The sequence below is a fragment of the Theropithecus gelada genome, chromosome 17, assembly GCF_003255815.1.
Source record: "Theropithecus gelada isolate Dixy chromosome 17, Tgel_1.0, whole genome shotgun sequence".
NCBI lineage: Eukaryota > Metazoa > Chordata > Mammalia > Primates > Cercopithecidae > Theropithecus > Theropithecus gelada.
The window spans coordinates 29,594,491-29,613,217 of NC_037685.1; positions in this window are offsets into that span (position 1 = coordinate 29,594,491).

The window sequence follows — 18,727 nt, forward strand, 5'->3', positions numbered from 1 at the left end:
GAAATTAGCCGGGCGTGGTGGCACGTGCCTATAGGCCCAGCTACTTGGGAGTCTGAAGCAGGATAATTGCTTGAACCTGGGAGGCAGGGGTTGCAGTGAACTGAGATAGTGCCACTGCACTCCAGCCTGGGTGACAGAGGGAGACTCTATCTCAAAAACAAAACAAAACAAACAAAAAAATCCACCCAGAACTCTCATTGTGATATGATATCCTTCTTTACTATTTAATTATTTCTTCTTACGTGGTTGTTTTTTATTTAAAAGTTCACAATCTCTGGATGAATATCAGTTTTACCCAATCTCTTATAATTTTTCCAGCTTACTCTTATATGCAACTCAGGTAATTTATTATATATTTTCATTAGTCATGTATCACAGAGTGATCTATACCCATGACTAATCATTTTGCCAAAAGCAAAACTATTGAGCTCATTACATGATTAAAATAAAAAACAACAACTAAGTGTAGTAATCAATTTTCGGAAAAGATAAGAATTTGCCTAAAAGACAATACATAAAATGAGGAGTTTCTTTAATATTCATTTAATCAAACTTATAAATGTTTTCAGTGTATAGCCTAATTTTTTATTTTTATTTTTTAAACTGACAGAAGGTAGGAGTCACTATTAAATAACACAATTATTTATAAACTAATAGATTAATAATGAATTGATCATTTAAAAAGTCACAAATCAGTGTATAGTTGTAAGTATTAGTCATTTGCTTTGGAAATTCAATATATCTAATTTTGGTATGGATTTCAGGGTTAACATTTTATTCTAAGGAAATAAATAAATTAGGTCATTTGTTTCTAAATTATAATGCAAGGGAGAGCCCTGCTGGCAGACTTTCATAGATGCAGCAAGTAGACTCATAATTGAAGCAAACTCTTAGGAAAAGCAATAGTGAAGTGTAATACATCGGAATGTTTTTTGGCTCTGTATATTCTATATTCTAGAATTGAGTTTCATTAACTTTTAACTCAATGTGCACTGTGCTTTTCAAGTTTTATAGCACCTTTCATGCAATTTCCCTATTGGAATAATCCAAAAATGTACAGTTAACTTTCTATGTGAATTTTATACACTTAGGAAAACAGGACACACAGTCTATTTCCAAGTATGACAAAGCAATTCTATTGCAATATTGCATTTATTAATATCTATCCTACTCACTAGATGCAGTTAACACATCTTGATTTCTTGATTTTCTCTGTTTACTTCTTGTATTTAAAAGTTCTTTATTACTACCTCTAGGGAACATTTTAAAAGGGAAAAAATAGGGATCAGAAACTGAAAGAAAATGCTTGTTTTCTATTTAAAGTCAGATTCAAGTATGAGCTGAGTAAAGGATCATAATGGGAAACTTAACAGAATCTAGTAAATTTTCTACCCTCCCCTCAGGGTGGATTACTTTACATGTTATTTGCTTGTTTGTTTGACATGAATGTACAGACACAAAAAATGCACATATTTAAATATAAATGGAAAATTTTCCTGTGTCAGGCTTTTAATATGATCTACAATATTGCACTGCATGCCCCACTGCTCTCTACATTTGAGTGGACACTTGAGAGTTAACTATATGTTTAGAGAAATGGCAGTAGCAATATTTAATACTTGAAGATATAGAGATGAATAATATATTAAAGCTTGAGGCATCATCTTGAGTAATGGAAAATTGAAAGCAAGCAAATATCTTAACACAACATACAAAAAGAGAATAAGCATTTAAAAAAATCATTGATCAAACTTTTTGAGCTCCTGGTATGTCAACATAGTAAGCAAAATTTCACCATAATGGAATCGGTGAACTATATCTTCTACTGCTTTAGGATGGTCACCTATGGAAGTTTTGAAACAAGGTGCTCGGAAGAAACTAGTTTCTTCTGAAATGGAGTGATTAGAAGATCACATGGGAAATGAGAAATATTTTTGTTTATATTAAATATTTATCAAAATAAAAATTCTATTCTATTTTATAATAAATTATAATGTAATAAAATCAATATGATATATTGGGCCAACCCTAAATTATGTTATAGTATGTCTGGCTAGGACCCAAAGATCAGTATTTGTAAGCACTATGCCGTACTTCATGTATCAAATCCCCACTCTTATAATGGTCATAATACAAAGACACGATCCTCAAGGCTATAGTTTTGTATAGTTTTTCTCAATGCACTCACAAATGAAATTCTATGAATATTTAAAATATTTAAAGATTATCATAAAGGCAAAATGATATTTTAGTATTTTCTGGAATATCATTGGAAAATTATTAAGATAATAATATTAGTATTCAAATATGATTCGGTATCTGTCAATGTGTTAAAATCATTGAGAATTCACCTTCACTGCCTTTCAGAAATCATAACATCTCTTTGAAGAATTACACTCATAATACATATTCTTACTTTGGTGGGCAAATTAGGCCAAAATGAACACACAAAAATAAACAAAAATAACAGCGGAGTTTATAATATATTTATAGTTATGAATAATGCACAATAAAATTATGCTTCCTCAAGGTCTGTGATCTGTGTGTTCAATAAATCAGACTTGAGTTTATTCTCACCTATGGTTTGATGTGAGGGAAGTGGCATTTCCATTCCAAAACTTGCTTTATTTTAGGGTTATGCACACAGACATGGCTCAAACAGGAGCAGTAAGAGCTTAAGAGTCTCAGAGGAAAGAGAAGAAGAGGGGTATTTGGAGATATTTAATAATCCAAGAACGCAATAGCATCTCTGCCCATTAGAGAATATTATCGTATGTCTATAAGAAGTCCCTATCACTTGAACTTTGGGTTTTAATACTTAAATATCTAAGCTTTCACTTACTAATTACCTAGACTTCAGTTCTTTGCCCCTTCCAGTAATAAGTGAAAAAATAATAATAATAAAGGAGTTCAAGAAGGAAGAGAGAAGTGAAAATGACCCAATAGTCCCATAGACAGTTTTTTTTTTTTTTTTAAATAAAGAAGGAAAGTGACCCTCTGCTCTTAAACTTGAAATTTATATTCGTTTTGTTTGAGTTCCTTTCTCAGGAAATGACTTTTAGGCTTCTCAAAGAAAGTATCAAGGAACTAAACTCACCAGATCACAGCATCTAGACACGGAGATGCTGGACTCCATATTCATCATGATTTCTTCCCTGCCACTCCCTGGCTCCCATTTTCTTATACATTGTTCCATTTCTTCTCTGCTTTATAAACCCCTAATTTTAGAGAGATGGATTTGGGAATAATCTCCCATTTCCTCAGCTACAGAACCCAATTAGGTGTCTCAGTGGTCAGCTTTCTGTGCTGCAAGCAGCAGGTCCTAGACTGAACCCTTGGTGTTTCAGTAACAGAAGGACAAAGAGGAGGATAAGGAAGAGGAGAAGGAGGCCGAGGAAAAGAAGAAGAAAGGAAAAATAAAAATTATGTTGTAAAGGGTAGCTGTGGTCAGTTCATGCCATGTCTATTCATACTTTTATGTAATTCCATCTTACTTCCTCTGTTGTGTATATGTATGTGTGTGCTTGTGTCTTTTTGTGAACAAGTACACGTGGCCTATAAAGATAATGTTAGAAAGAAAGGACTTTTTTTTTTCTTTTTTTGAGATGGAGTCTTGCTCTTGTCGCCCAGGCTTGAGTGCAGTGGCGCAATCTCCGCTCACTGCAACCTTCGCCTTCCCACGTTCAAGTGATTCTTCTGCCTCAGCCTCCCGAGTAGCTGGGATTACAGGCACATGCCACCAAGCCCAGCTAACTTTTTTTGTATTTTTAGTAGAGACAGGGTTTCACCATGATGGCCAGGCAGGTCTCAAACTCCTGACCTTGTGATACGCCTTCCTCAGCCCCTCAAAGTGCTGGGGTTACAGGCGTGAGCCACCGTGCCCGGCCAGAAAGGACAATGTTTGTGGGAAATCAATCAGATTATCCCCCCATGCCATCAGGAGCTATACCTGAGCTTGAACCAGCATCATACCAGATGTAAATGTCTTAAAAATGATATGTTATAAATTTTTTTGCAAAATAATGACTGGCACCATATTGGCTTACTTTTGAAAAATTTTGAAAAAACCTTACAAAACTTTCCTGCACTCTGTTTCTTTTATATACATACACACACATATAGAATACTTTTTCTTCTTTTATTCCCCAGACTGCAAGAGAGAATACAATTACGTATGTATGATTTTAAGTACAAGTATAACATTTGGCAATTAGATTACCATTACATCAGTGAAAGTTTGCAATAAACAAAAACACTTTAGCCATGGAGAATCTGTCTTCAAAATTTTAATCAGAATCTCTTTTTAACAGAAATATTATAATAATGTAGAAAATTAGAAGATGGCATTAAATTGTCATGCATTAGAAATTTGCATTAAAATTATGTATTATTACAGTAGTATACTCTAGTTATACCAGAATGTACCACGAACACTCCCCAAATGAGATTTAGGTAATGTATTTTCCTCTAGATCACTGAAGGGCATAATAGCAGCATTTGCAATCATTGAAAGAGTTGAGTGTTATACTTAGCTTTCTATCTTCTTTCTTGCTTTAACATGGCACTGCCTAAAAGGGAAAATCAACAACTTCCAATTAAATTTTGAAATGGAATTGTGTAAGATGATTCAGAATGTAGCCTCATTGCAAACGTTAGTGAGTTTTTCTTTCCTAAAAAGATTTCTTTTTGTTCTATAAAACAGCTAAGACAAAATTATCAAGCCAGGAGAACTTCCAAAAATTGACATGTATTTTACCTAGTTAATTACTGTTTTTTAATGAGAATATATCAAATACCAAATCATACAACAAATATTGAGGTGTTTATTTTTTATTTTTTGTTTTTATTTTTGCTTTTTGAGATGGAGTCTCATTCTGTTGCCCAGGCTGGAATGTAGTGGCACGATCTCAGCTCACTGCAACCTCCGCCTCCCAGTCCAAGTGATTCTCCTGCCTCAGCCTCCTGAGTAGCTGGGATTACAGTCACGCACCACCACACCTGGCTAATTTTTGTAATTTTAGTAGAAATGGGGTTTCACCATGTTAGTAATGCTGATCTCAAATTCCTGACCTCGTGATTCGCCCACCTCAGCCTCCCAAAGTGCTGGGATTATAGGCATGAGGCACCACGCCCAGCCCCAAAGACTTGGTTTTTAGCAAGAAACCTAGACATTCTTAAATGTAAAAAGGCTGTTTAATTAGATTTTCCTTGATATTTATCCTAATTTTGAAGAACGACATATTGAACATTTCTTATTCTCACATTCTTATCAAACATTATTTTAATATAATAAGTTTAACCCATGAAACATGAGTATCAGAATTAGTTATTGTGGATTAAATTAACTTGTAATTTAAATACATTGAGGGTTAGATAAAGTATTTTCTTTCATATTCTTCTGGCTGAAACTCTACCTATTATTGCTTTAAGTCAGCAGTCCTCAGCCTTTTTGACACTGGGGATCAGTTTCATGGAAGACAATTTTTCCACAGACTGAGATTGCAGGAGAGATGGTTTCAGGATGATTCAAGCACATTACATTTATTATGTACTTCGTTATTATTATTATTATCACATTGACATATATAATGAAATAATTATATAACTCATCATAATGTAGAATCAGTGGGAGTCCTGAGCTTGTTTTCCTGCAACTAGATAGTTCCATCTGGGGGTGATGGAAGACGTGACAGATCATCAGGCATTAGATTCTCAGCAGGTTGACTGGATCCCTGGCATGCACAGGTCACAATAGGTTTGTGATCCTCTGAGAATCTAATGCCGTCACTGATCTGAAAGGAGGCAGAACACACCGGTAATGCCAGTCATGGGGGTCCAGCTGTGAATACAGAGGAAGCTTCACTGATTCATCTGCCACTTCCCTCCTGCTGTGTGGCCCGGTTCCTAACAGGTCTATGGCCCAGGGGTTGGGGACCCTGTTTTAAGTGGTTGTGATAAAGTATCAAAATGTTAAGTTTCACTAATGTATCAAAGTGCAATAGAAGTTATGTTCCAAAGTGTGTTTCTACACTAAGAGGAAATTTATTAAATTATCAAATTGGTTACTAGTTTTTTATGATTCATACCTGTTTTAAACCTATAAAAGGTTTCTGACTTTAAGCTGAGAAATTAAAGGATGAATGATGGACTGGCTAGCTTCTGAAAAAGAAAGGGCCTAGCTGGACAGAGGATGTATCCTGTGGACCGACGTGGGCTATCCATTAAAGACTGACAATGTTTTGTTATCTTGGGCACGAATCTTAAGACATAAGTAAATCTAACGACAGAAAATCAAGATTTCACTAGATTCTTAGTGGATGAAGACAGATAAGTACTTAGCTAGAAAAGAGTTGCATTTGCCTGCATGTAAGGACTTGCTAATGCAAGTGCAGGATCCCTAGTGATGTAGCAGCCGCCATGATAGGACGCAGTAGAAAAGAGAAAACTCATTCCAGTCCCCAGTGACATAGTGGGCAAGTTCTGTATGAGCATTTCTGTCCTCTTCAGTTATGCTCATCCTTAGCCCATCCTAAATCATCCTGCTGTGTCCTTCCTTTCAATTCATGCAGTCTCTTGCTTTTTCTTACCGCAACCACAGCTATCTAATTATTTCTTGCTAATAACGTTTGGATAAGTGGTCTCCAACCCTTTTGGTAGCAGAGACCGGTTTCATGGAAGACAGTGTTGGTACAGATGGGTGAGGGGTGGGGTGGTTTCAGGATGAAACAATTCCACCTCAGAACATCAGGCATTAGTTATATTTTCATAAGGCGTATGCACCTTAGATCCCTCGCCTGCTCAGTTCACAATAGGGTTCACGATCCCATGAGAATCTAGTACCACTGCTGATCTGACAGGAGGCAGAGCTCAGGTGGTAATCCTCGCTTGGTTCCCACTGACTTTGTGCTGTGAGGTCCAGTTCCTAACAGGTTACCATCCGGTACCAGTCCACAGCCTGGGGGTTGGGGAACCCTGTTTTACATAACCAGACTGCTTCTAGAGTAGCCTGATTCCATTTCATCTCCCATAACGTTACTAGACTGGTACTCCTAATGTACAAATCTGACCATGTTGCTCGCCTATATAAAGCCTGTAGGCCAAACACATTAGCGTAGTGATAGAGCCCTTTATTTATAGTTCACTCCTGCCTTCTGTTCCAGTCACATATGCTGGGTTTCTCTTATTTCTAAGACATAGAAGCCAAAATAAACTATCTAGAGTTTCTCGATTCTCAGTGTTCTTCGATTCCACCAAAATGATGTTTTCTCTGCTTAGAATGCCCAGCTCCTTTTTTTTTGTTTTTGTTTTGGTAGCTAATCCATATATGCCTTTTATAGTCAAATTCACCTGGATAACAAAAACATAGTTTTTAATTTACCAGTTTTGTGTTCAAAAAGACGTTCAATTTTCTGTGATTAAGTTATTGCCTGCATAAAATGAAGATAATTTAAAATGGCCTCATAGAAAAAAAAAAGGGTTAGCAAAGTTTTCCTATAAAGGGACATTCTGTAAACCATATAGTCTTCGTCACAATTGGTTCTGCTGTTGTAGTATAAAAATAGCCATAAACGGCCAGGAGCGATGGCTCTTGCCTGTAATCCCAGCACTTGGGAGGCCGAGGTGGGCGGATCATGAGGTCAGGAGTTCAAGACCAGCCAGGCCAACATAGTGAAACCCCGTCTCCACTAAAAATACAAAAATTAGCCAGGCATGGTGTTAGGCACCTGTAATCCCAGGTACTCAGGAGGCTGAGGCAGGAGAAAGTATTGCTTGAACCTGGGAAGGTGGAGGTTGCAGTTAGCCGAGGTGGTGCCATTGCACTCTGGTCTGGGCGACAGTGCGAGACTCCATCTCATATATATATAGAGAGAGAGAGCCATAATCAATATGTCATGAATGGGTCAGACTATGCTTTAATAAATATGTACAAAAACAACTAAGGGCCTGCCTACTTCATAAAGTCATCACTTTATGTCCTTTTCCTTATATTCCTACTCAAATATGTTAAATACAAACTCTTAAATCAACCTTTTATGTAAAAGCCAAATAGCAAATGAGGTAAATCAGTAAAAACATACTAATATCAATTTCCTAAAACTCGAAGAATTTACAAATTTTGTGATTAAAAAGTTTGTTCTTTTTATTTCAAAATGTGGAATAAATGTGAAAGATATGCATCAATTAATGGAATGAACAATAATAAAACATTTCTGCCTTGTTCATTAAAGGAAATCCCCTGCCCTGTGTGTATCTGAAAATTCTCGAAATAAAGATCAAATATTCTGAATGTATTAAAAAACTTGTTTGATAGAATAAAGTTAACCTGGATTATATTTACATTTTACATTGTTAAAATGAATTCGAATTAGCACTGAAATATTGGGTTTATATTACATTTGACTATATAAGTTGCCTATATTTTTAGATAGAAAATGTTTTTAAATTGTTTATTGATTATGGAAAATATTACATACAGTTGACTTGGAACTCATGTAAATGTTAGGTTTAAAAATTCAGACTGTATACAGTTGGTGCTTTAACAGTGTTGCCAACTCTTCACGTAGTCAAATATCTACATACAACTATTGGCTTCCCAAAAACTTAATTACTAAAAGCCTGCTCTTGACCAGAAGCCTTAACAATAACACAAATGGTCAATTAACACATAGTTTGTATGTTATATGTATTATACACTATGTTTTTACAATAATGTAAGGAAAAGAAAATGTTATTAAGAAAAATAAGGAAGAGAAAATATATTTACTATTCATTACATGGGAGTGAATCATCATAAAAGCCTTTATGTTGGTTGTCTTCATATTGAGTAAGTTGAGGAGGAAGAGGAAGAGGAGAGGTTGGTCTTGCTTTCTCTGGGGTGGCAAAGGCAGAGAAATATTTGCATATGAGTGAACCCAGGCAGTTCACACCCGTGTTGTTCAAGCACCAAATGTGTATTTTCTAATCTACTTAGATTTATTAGATTTATTCCATATTCATAACTGTGCAGTCTTTGGATAATTCACTAATCTGCAAATGTAGATTAATCATTTTCCTAATGTGCAAAATACCAACCAATATTGGGCACTGAAAATACTTAACATGTAAATTTCATGAAGAAAAAATTATTTGAGATATCTAAGAGGATCTTTGAATGTGGCATTCTATTAGAATGATAAAACACTAGAAAGTTAAGAAAAAAAAATCAGCAAAAACATGGACACAAACCACATGACATTAAGTACTAGGGGGCTTTTTTTTCTTACTTCTGCAGAACTGATAGTCAAGAACCACAATTAATAGTCAAGAACCACAACTAATACTCAAGAACCACAACTAAGGCCAAACAGTATAGATCCAACATTCTGAGTTCAGAGAATCACCTATCCTGAGGGCAATCATCTCCCTATACTTACTGAGAGTTGTCATTTTAACAGATCCTAAAGAAAAAGTACCTCCATCTCACTGCTGTGTTTATATAAGAAATGTGCCTTTTTTTTTTTTTTTTGAAAGCAGGGCATATTTTTTAATAGAAGCTGAACCCTCCTCTCTTCCTTTCTAGTAATAGTGAAAAGAGTAGCAGGCGCCCTTCCTTAAACCAAGGAAGAAACCCTAAAATAATCATTCAAAACTGGGTGGCTGTAAAGAGGGAGAGGGAGGCTTGCTGACCTGATCATGGACACAGAAACCATATTGAGAGGAGAAAACTAAGTGGACTGAACAGATAGAAAGGGACAAAGACCATCTTCTTTCTTGTCTAGTTTCTGTGATGTGTAGAAAACAACTCATCCTCTCAGAAACCACAGTGAACCCTCAAAAAATACTGAATATTCAAAATTTTGGCCTTGCCAGGATGCAATGTGAGGCGAAGTACGTCAATCAGAAGGTTGCACAATGAGGCCAGCAGCTGAAAAGCAGAATATATATCCAAATTATCCAGTTTTTTAAAGGCCATCAATGCCTAGAGAAGCTGTTTGAGATGATATGATCATCAGCAAAGCCTGTGGAAGAAATCATTTTATCACATTAAATCCGTACATACAATGGGATGGATGTTTACTAAGAATAACCTTACTGCAGCAGTTTTGAGAACTATTAATTATGACAAAATATGCTGTGAACACCTGAATGAAGAGAAATTGCATACAACATTCACTAAACCTTTTTGTGAACATAACTTTGGCTGCATTGGTATTGGCATAATGGAAATTTCAAGAACCATGTGAATAGAATACAACTGTGAAACAAAAAAATGATGCAAAATAGTTAAAAATTAGAAAAACTGAATAACTTGATACCACCCATAACTATGCAAGTGTATCCATATAATTTCATATCTCAATATTTTCCTTTCTAGCCCCCTAAAATAATTAAATCAATGATGTAGTCCATGAAGTTCATCTTAGTAAAATAATGACATGATTTCAGTTACATATAGACAAAGCTTTTGCAATTGTCCATACTGTATTTAGACTACAGGAAACATCAGGTCAAGTTATAAAGTTGGATATTCTAATTTTTGCTATGTTATATAGAAATAGAAATCAGCATGATGAATTCAATGACTCATCTAGTAAATTTAGTAGGAAAAAAATCAATCAATTGCATTATTCCTCTGAACTAATAATGCTTCAAAGGAAGAAAGTCAATCTGGAAATCCCTAAGAACACATAGTCAATCATTGAGGATTAATGGAATCACTTATGGAAAGAAAATAAATACTCCTGAGAATTGCAGGTGAAAATGAAGCAATGTGCTTGTGTGAAAAGCATGCCAAATTAATAGTCAAAAGATCTGGCTCAAGTATGACTTACACAAATTCAATATGTAAGCTTGGGCAAAGAATTTAACTTTTTGGGATTTCCTTAGTCAAATCTATTATAAAATGACATTAAAAATGCAGTGCTTTTATCATTTTCTTTGACATTTTAAACATTACTCATTGTTCTGCAATGCAGCTATTACAAGAAGCCCAATAACTGGGCCTTAAATTGGATTGTTGATTGGCGATCACAGGGCAAAATCTGGAATCTCTGCTGACTCATATTCCTCCTTATTTCCTCAACAAATACCCTGTGAAATAGAAGCATGAATTCTATGGACCTAGGGATAACAGTTCATAATCCTCAAGAGAGAAAATTTGGATTATGCCCCCATATATATAAAAAATCCAGAAGTAGGAGAAAGAAAACACTACTTTTATGAAATTCTTTTCCTCTCAGATTTTTTCTTTAAACAAAAAAATTTTAATCTCTATGTTTTATTTGGATTTCTTGTTTTTTATTAAGATAATAAATTTATGCTGATTTAAGGCATTAAGTTTATGGTAATTTGTTATGGCAGCAATAATAAGCTACAACATAGCGTAAGAAATAATACTGAGAACTAACACTATGATTATCGCCCTAGAAAACATTGCGTCACTCCACACTGGGGTATTATTTCTTTAAAACAAGCCAAATCACTTGTGAAATTCTAAAATAGCCAATGAATCCTTCAATCTTGTTCTCTAGCTTTTAATTTTTCTTTCACCTTAAGGAAAATCCAGTAAACTTATTTCTATTCCATACATCATTTCAAAATCTTACATAAAATCACTAAATAATTTAGTACAATCTCCTTAGAGGGACTTTTTAAAAATGGAGTTAAATATGCCTTCATTTGATGTCCGTAAAAATTGAAGTATGTTCCACACATTGCTTTCTTCACAGCTATAGGGCATGTTCAGATTGTTGTTACTTTAATCAAGAATTTTTGAAGCAGCTTATATATATTGCATACTACCAAATAGCTAGAGGAGAGGCTTTTCAATGTTCTTACCACAAAGAAATGATAAATGCAGCAGATGATAAATGACTGAAGATATGCTAAGTACTCTGATTTGATAATTATATATCATAAAATATATATATCACACATTAAAAATCAATTAATTAAAAATATTTTGTATACAAAGTTAAGGCACCCAGATTTACTGCTATCTTTAAAGATATTTTGAAAGTAGACAGAACTTAACTGACAGAGGAATCCCATTAATTACATGTTCCCTGTATTTTAGTCTGCTAGAGACATTATGACAGAATACCACAGATGGGGTGGCTTAAACAACAGAAAGTTATTTTCTCACAGTTACGTAGGCTGGAAGTTCAAGATCAAGGTGCCAGCAGGGTTGGTTTCTGGTGAGGCCCCTCTGTAGCTCGCAGAGGGCCACTGCCTTCTCATTGTGTCCTCAGATGGCCTTTCTTCTGTACCCTCTGTACCCACACACTCCTGGTTTCTCCCTCTTCTTACAAGGATACAAGTTTTATTGCACTGGGGTTTCACCCTTATGACATCATTTAACCCTAATTACCCCTTTAAAGGCCCTGTCTACAAACACAGTCACTTTGAGAATTAGGGATTAAACACAAGAATTTTGAGTTTCCCAATTCACTCTATGACATTTTCTAACACTCTAACCTGTCAAGTGGTGAGAAACCATGAGATATTCCAGTTGTATCTTCTAGGCCATATATTAAAAAGTAGCCATTAACTGCTGTACATAGATCTGAAATAACATTTAACTGAGTGAGTGGATAGTATGATTCGGGAAGAAATTCCAAAGTGTGTTGCTGATGCACTGCTTTCACGAGATCTCAGAATCGTACCGCTTTAACAATCTAAACAGAGTTTAGAAACTAAAAGAAGAGAGAGGAAAACAGAAAAGGAAAAAGGGGTAACAGGAGAGGTGAAGAGGGAGGGAGGGAGAGAGAGAAGAAGACCAATAAATGCCACTAATTAGGGAGAAGGACTACAGAAAAATTATCACAGTATGAAAATATTCAAGAAAGGCAGCAGGTTGTATGGGAGAGTAAGAGACAGTATTCACCCATTTTAGAAAATATTTAGGTGTTGATTAGGTAATTTCAATGACTAGATTAAAATACAAGTTAGTAATATCCCAGTATATGTTATAGTCTAGCTCATTGAAAAATAAATCCCATTAACACCAGTTTTGAACTATGCTGAACTTTAAAGGGCAAGGCAATAATCATGATCAAGATTGTAGCATATAATAATAATGCCATCAGCTATGAAAGCAAGTCTATGTAGCCAAACAATAAAATAAATATCCTCTGTTGTGCCCATATAGAGAATTAATGGCTGGTTTGTTCCAGAATACTGAAAAGGGGGACTAACAGTAAGGAAAGAAAAAAATAAGTAGACATTCTGAAGGTAAGCCCTAAATAACATAACAGAATGTTTGTTACTATAATAGAATTCCATTATATAGAGAGGCTAGTGTTGCATGAAGCCAAAAAGAAATTGTTTTGAGAAAATACTTATCTGTTTTTAGGATATGATGTACAAGAGTTTTAATAGTCCTACTCTTCCTCCTTGTGTCTACAAAACATATATAAATGTCTATATTTACTGGGGTAGGCAGAATAATGGCCCCCCCCGAGATGTCCACATTCTAATTCCTGGAACCCAGGAATATGATACAGTAGATGGCAGAATGGGATTTTGCAGATGGATTTAAGTTTTCAACCATAAAATAAGAAAATTATTTTAGATTATGCAGATGGGCCAAATATAATCATATGGACCTTTCATAGGGCAAGAAGACAGTGGAAGAACCAGGGAGGAGTGGTTGAAGAAAAAGCAGAAAAGATTTGAGACATGCCAGAGAGACAGTCCACTGTTCTGGCTTTCAAGGTAGAAGTAGGGGTCTAGGATAGTGGCAAATAAGAGTGAGCAACAGCCTGCAGCTGATAGCCAGCAGGAAAATGGAGACCTCAGTCAGAAAACCACAAGGAGCTGAAATTTGCAAACAATCTGCAAAAGCTTGGAAGTGGATACCCCCCCAACTCCCCAAAACTCCAGCAGAAGATTTTGCCTTGCTGACACTTTGGGGTCTCTTAATTGACAAGTAGTAATTGTATGTATTAATGGGGTGTAATGTGGTGTTTTGATATGTGTTTACATTGTGGAATAACCAAATCAACTCAAATCAGTTAATAAATTTATCACCTCACATACTTATTATTTTGTAGAGAAACATACAAAATCTACTTTTTAATGATATTTATATATATTTGCTTATATACTAATGCTTTACAATTTATTATAGTCACCATTCTCCCTTTTCCCCCTTACCTTCCCCAACATCTGATAATCATCATTCTACTTGCTACATCTATGAGTTTGACTTTTATAGATTCCAGCAATCTCCCATCTGGGTATATATCCAAAGGAATTGAAATCAGCATGCCAAAGAGATATCTGCACTTCTGTGTTCATTGCAGCATTATTCACAAAAGCCAAGATATGGAAACAACCTAGGTCTCTATCATTGGATGAAAGGATAAAGGAAATACGATATATATACACAATGAAATACTATTCAAACTTCAAAAAGAAGGAAATTCTGTCATTTGCAAAAACATAAATTAAACTGGGGGAGATTATGCTAAGTGAATTAATCCAGGCAAAGAAGAACAAACACGGCATGATCTCATGTACAATCCATGTCTTAGTCTTAACTACAAAAGTGTGAGATAATAGATTTTATTTTTATTTATTCTGTTTTTTTGAGATAGAGTCTCACTCTGTCACCAGGCTGGAGTGCAGTGGCGCGATCTCGGCTCACTGCAACCTCCACCTCCCAGATTGAAGCGATTCTCATGCCTCAGCCTCCCGAGTAGCTGGGACTAGAGGCATGCACCACCACAACTAGCTAATGATTGTATTTTTAGTAGAGACGGGGTTTCACCAAGTTGGTCAGGAAGGTCTCGGTCTCGATCTCTTGACCTCATGATCCGATTGCCTTGGCCTCCCAAAGTGCTGGGATTACAGGCATAAGTCACCTCCCAAAGTGCTGGGATTACAGGCATAAGCCACCGTGCCCGGCCAGTATAATAGATTTATAATGTTTTAAGCCAATTGTAATTATTTTATGGCAGCAATAGAAAACTAATAACTTGTTTCTAAATTTTATAAGCATGAATAAAAAACTACCTTCCAAAGTAAAGCAGAAGTAGACTAATGATAGATATGTCAGACTTATTAGAAAGAGGGATAATTTTGTGCTAAGGCAAGACCTGCTAAGTAAAAGTGATGGAAGGTATTAACTAGTCGGATATCCATTGAGTATGAAAATATTTATTTATTTTCTTCTGCTCAGCTAACATAATTAATGCAATATAATAGGGCTTTGTCTTATAAGATCAACTTAGTGAATAAAATCTATTCTATGTTAGTGATATTGGAAATAACTTAGTACCAAATCAATTATTGCAAGTTCATATATTTCAAGTTCAGTATAGAGATAAATGGTTTATGTATCTTTTATTTTGCATGAAAATATCATTTCTTGACATATCCATAGGTTTATTTTGAATAAAGTAATATATGTCCTAAAATGAGCAAAGTATTGAAAGCAATAAATTGAAAATAACATATTATACATAGCAGTGTCATTTTGAAATGATTTAAATATAATTAAATATGGCAGAGCTTATGCCATATTTCATTTTAGATCTTTTAAATATGGCAGTATTGGTGTCTTAATTGATAAGAGGTTTTAGAAACTGAGTACATGAAATGATAATTCCTCCAAGAAAAAAGTGGTCTTCAAAAGGACAAAATTAGAACTTATTTCCAGTATTATATATTCTGAAATGAAATGCCATATATAGATTACAACTATAATGGAAAATCAAACTAGCAAACATTCTCTCTCATTACGTTTCTCACCCTCTATCTGACTTCTATGCGTCGGCCTATATTTCTATTTATCATCATGTAACTAAAAACAGAAAAACGTATCAGAAGATATAAGCAAGTGTCATATTTTGTTGTTGAGTAACAACACAAAGATATGAGAAGAATAGCCCTTATTGTTATTCTGTAGACATCTATTTTAAAGGTCTCCTTAACAAATGTTAATATAAAAACTACATGCAATTTTAGAATTTGATACCCTAACTTGAAATAGAGACAATAGTCATTTTTACTTTCACTTTCTCCAATATGATTTTTTCAAAAACAGCCACAGATGTCCAAACATTTATATGGAATCAAAAATCTGTTAAAGGGCTGCTTTAGCTTTGTTTACTTATAAATTTACAAATTTACAAATTAAAATAAACGATGAATATTCTTAAAAGTTCTTTTCTTGCAGCCAGAAAACAAACTCACTAAAATAAAACTGCTGCTGCAAAAATTTGATTTTGAATGTGCACGCCCAGGTCCGTCTGATATTCCCAAAGATTCTACTAGATTTTCTCAAAAGAAGAAAGTTATTAAACATCAATGGATTGGCCAGGCACAGTGGCTCACACCTGTAATCCCAGCACTTTGGGAGGCCCAGGAGGACAGATCACTTGAAGTCAGGAGTTCAAGACCAGCCTGACCAACATGGTGGAACCCTATCTCTACTAAAAATACAAAAATTAGCTGGGCATGGTGGCATGGCCTGTAATTCCAGCTACTCAGGAGGTTGAGGCAGGAGAATCACTTGAACCCAGGAGGCGGAGGCTGCAGTGAGCCTAAATCAAGCCACTGCACTCTAACCTTGGGTGACAGGGCATTTCTCTGCCTTGAAAAAATAATAATTAAAATAAATAAATTAATTAAAATAAATGGATTACACCAAATTTTTTTGACAAAAGAAAGTGTTTGAAGATTATTATTTCTTGAGTATTGACGTTTCACACACTAGATACTTAGTGCCATTTAAATAGATTTAATTATTCATTATTTTTGTCAATGTGTTTGACTTCAAAATGTTTCTGCAATTTATATTCCACAAAATATGCTTATTTAGCAAGGTTGGCACAGTTTTGCAAGTTGTTTTTAATAATTTCTGGCTCCAGTTCAAATTCTGAAATCATATCAGAAATAAATGCAAACATTAATGGCTGCAAAATTGTTGTCTCATTCATAATCATTGAACACTCTTGGGTAATTTGATAATATTTAGTAAATTTTAAAACAATTTTCCACAATATATTTTTTTCATATGTCTATTTCTAATGTTAAACTTCTTAAATTCATTTTCAGCCAAATGATTGTACCAAAGGACTATTGTCATCAACTGTGCATTTTTCTTGTAACAATCATATTGCAATTATTAGAGCATTGCATTAATTTGCAATTCTATCTTACAATATTGGGCATGTACTTAAATTGCCTACTAGTGTTTTAATATCTTTCAATTGTTTGATTTTCTTTTAAAGAACTTCAAAGATATCTGAGAGGCAACGGACTGTGATCCCAAAGACGATGATGTTTAAAGCCACATATTTTTAAATCTCATTTCTACATTATGCTAGGTGTGAAACTGTACAAGTTATTTAATATGTGTCTCAAGATGATCATGTGAAAAATGATAATAAAATATTTCTTTTTTCAAAGGTATAGTTATGATAAAATATGAAATATGGGAATGCTTGGCATATAAGTCATCGAAGTATCATCAAAGTAAGTTTTGTATCATACTTAATGAACTGTTTGCCCACCCTAAGACCTTCTATTGTGTTTCATTACAGTCTTCTTACAGTTTTATCTCTTAAACTTAGGCCAGGGATTGATTTGAATTAGTGTTTATGTTGTTGTTGTTACTAGTTTTGTTCTTTGCTGCTGTTGTTATGTTTTTGTTATTGTTATTATATGGTGTGAGGTAATAGTTTAACTTTTTCATGTTTTGTTTCTGGCTTTTTGTTTTTTGTTTTTATACATGTGTATAATCCAGACTGTCCCACATTTATTAACATAGGGGGAAAACTGGTCTTTCTCTAGTTGTAATTTACCATGAACTTCATTTTAGCTCAACCTAATTTTGCTTGGACTTTTCCATAGGTCTAGTAACATCAAGTTTTTTAAACTTTTTCCCCAAGTGAAAACTGTCAGAAAACTGTCAGGAAATTAGAAAATATAGTATGTTTTTAAAATTCATTATTTAATAAAAGTGATTATTATTTTAGATCTTCAAATATGCCTACTTAATTTCTCCCCAACTGTATATTCTTATTTTTGTCATGTAAGTAAAAAAAGCAACATTTATTTATGAAATATGTAAAGTTAAATTAAAAAACAGATTTACTTTTACTGAAACACCAACAAGAATTGTAATAGGAAATTAAATTAGAGAATATATAAGATAAACAGTTGCATAATGTTTTAAAATGTCCATGTTTATTTTCTTTTGTTTTCTCAGTGGATATCACACATTTCAATCTTACTATTGCTATTGCTGTACATTGCTATTACCTCTACATTTGTGCCCAGAACTTTCAGATTTGTTCCTATTATTCATAAGAAAGTAGTTCCAGAAAACTCAGAGATTACCTGGCAATCTGTCAAAGAGACGTGAAAACTTTTAAAAAGTAATGTATCTAAAATCCTTCCTTATTGTCAACTAAAGTAGACATATTTTTCTGTATCAAATGTTTTCTTAAATTCGAGATAACTTTACCTAATGAGAACAAAAAATGTTCTGCATTTTCCCCTGTAATAAGACTGTAATAACTAAATCAATAAGCTAGAATTTTATAACCTCATATTCCAAGATTTTCTGAATGAATTTGTCAGAAGGAATTTATACATTTAATATTTATGTTTATACTGTAAATAATTTTATTTTACAACACATTAGCTAAATAAAAATTAATACTATATCTTTCTTCCATATTACTTGCATTAATAAATTATTTCTGTGTAACAAATTATCCTAAAATTTAGCAGC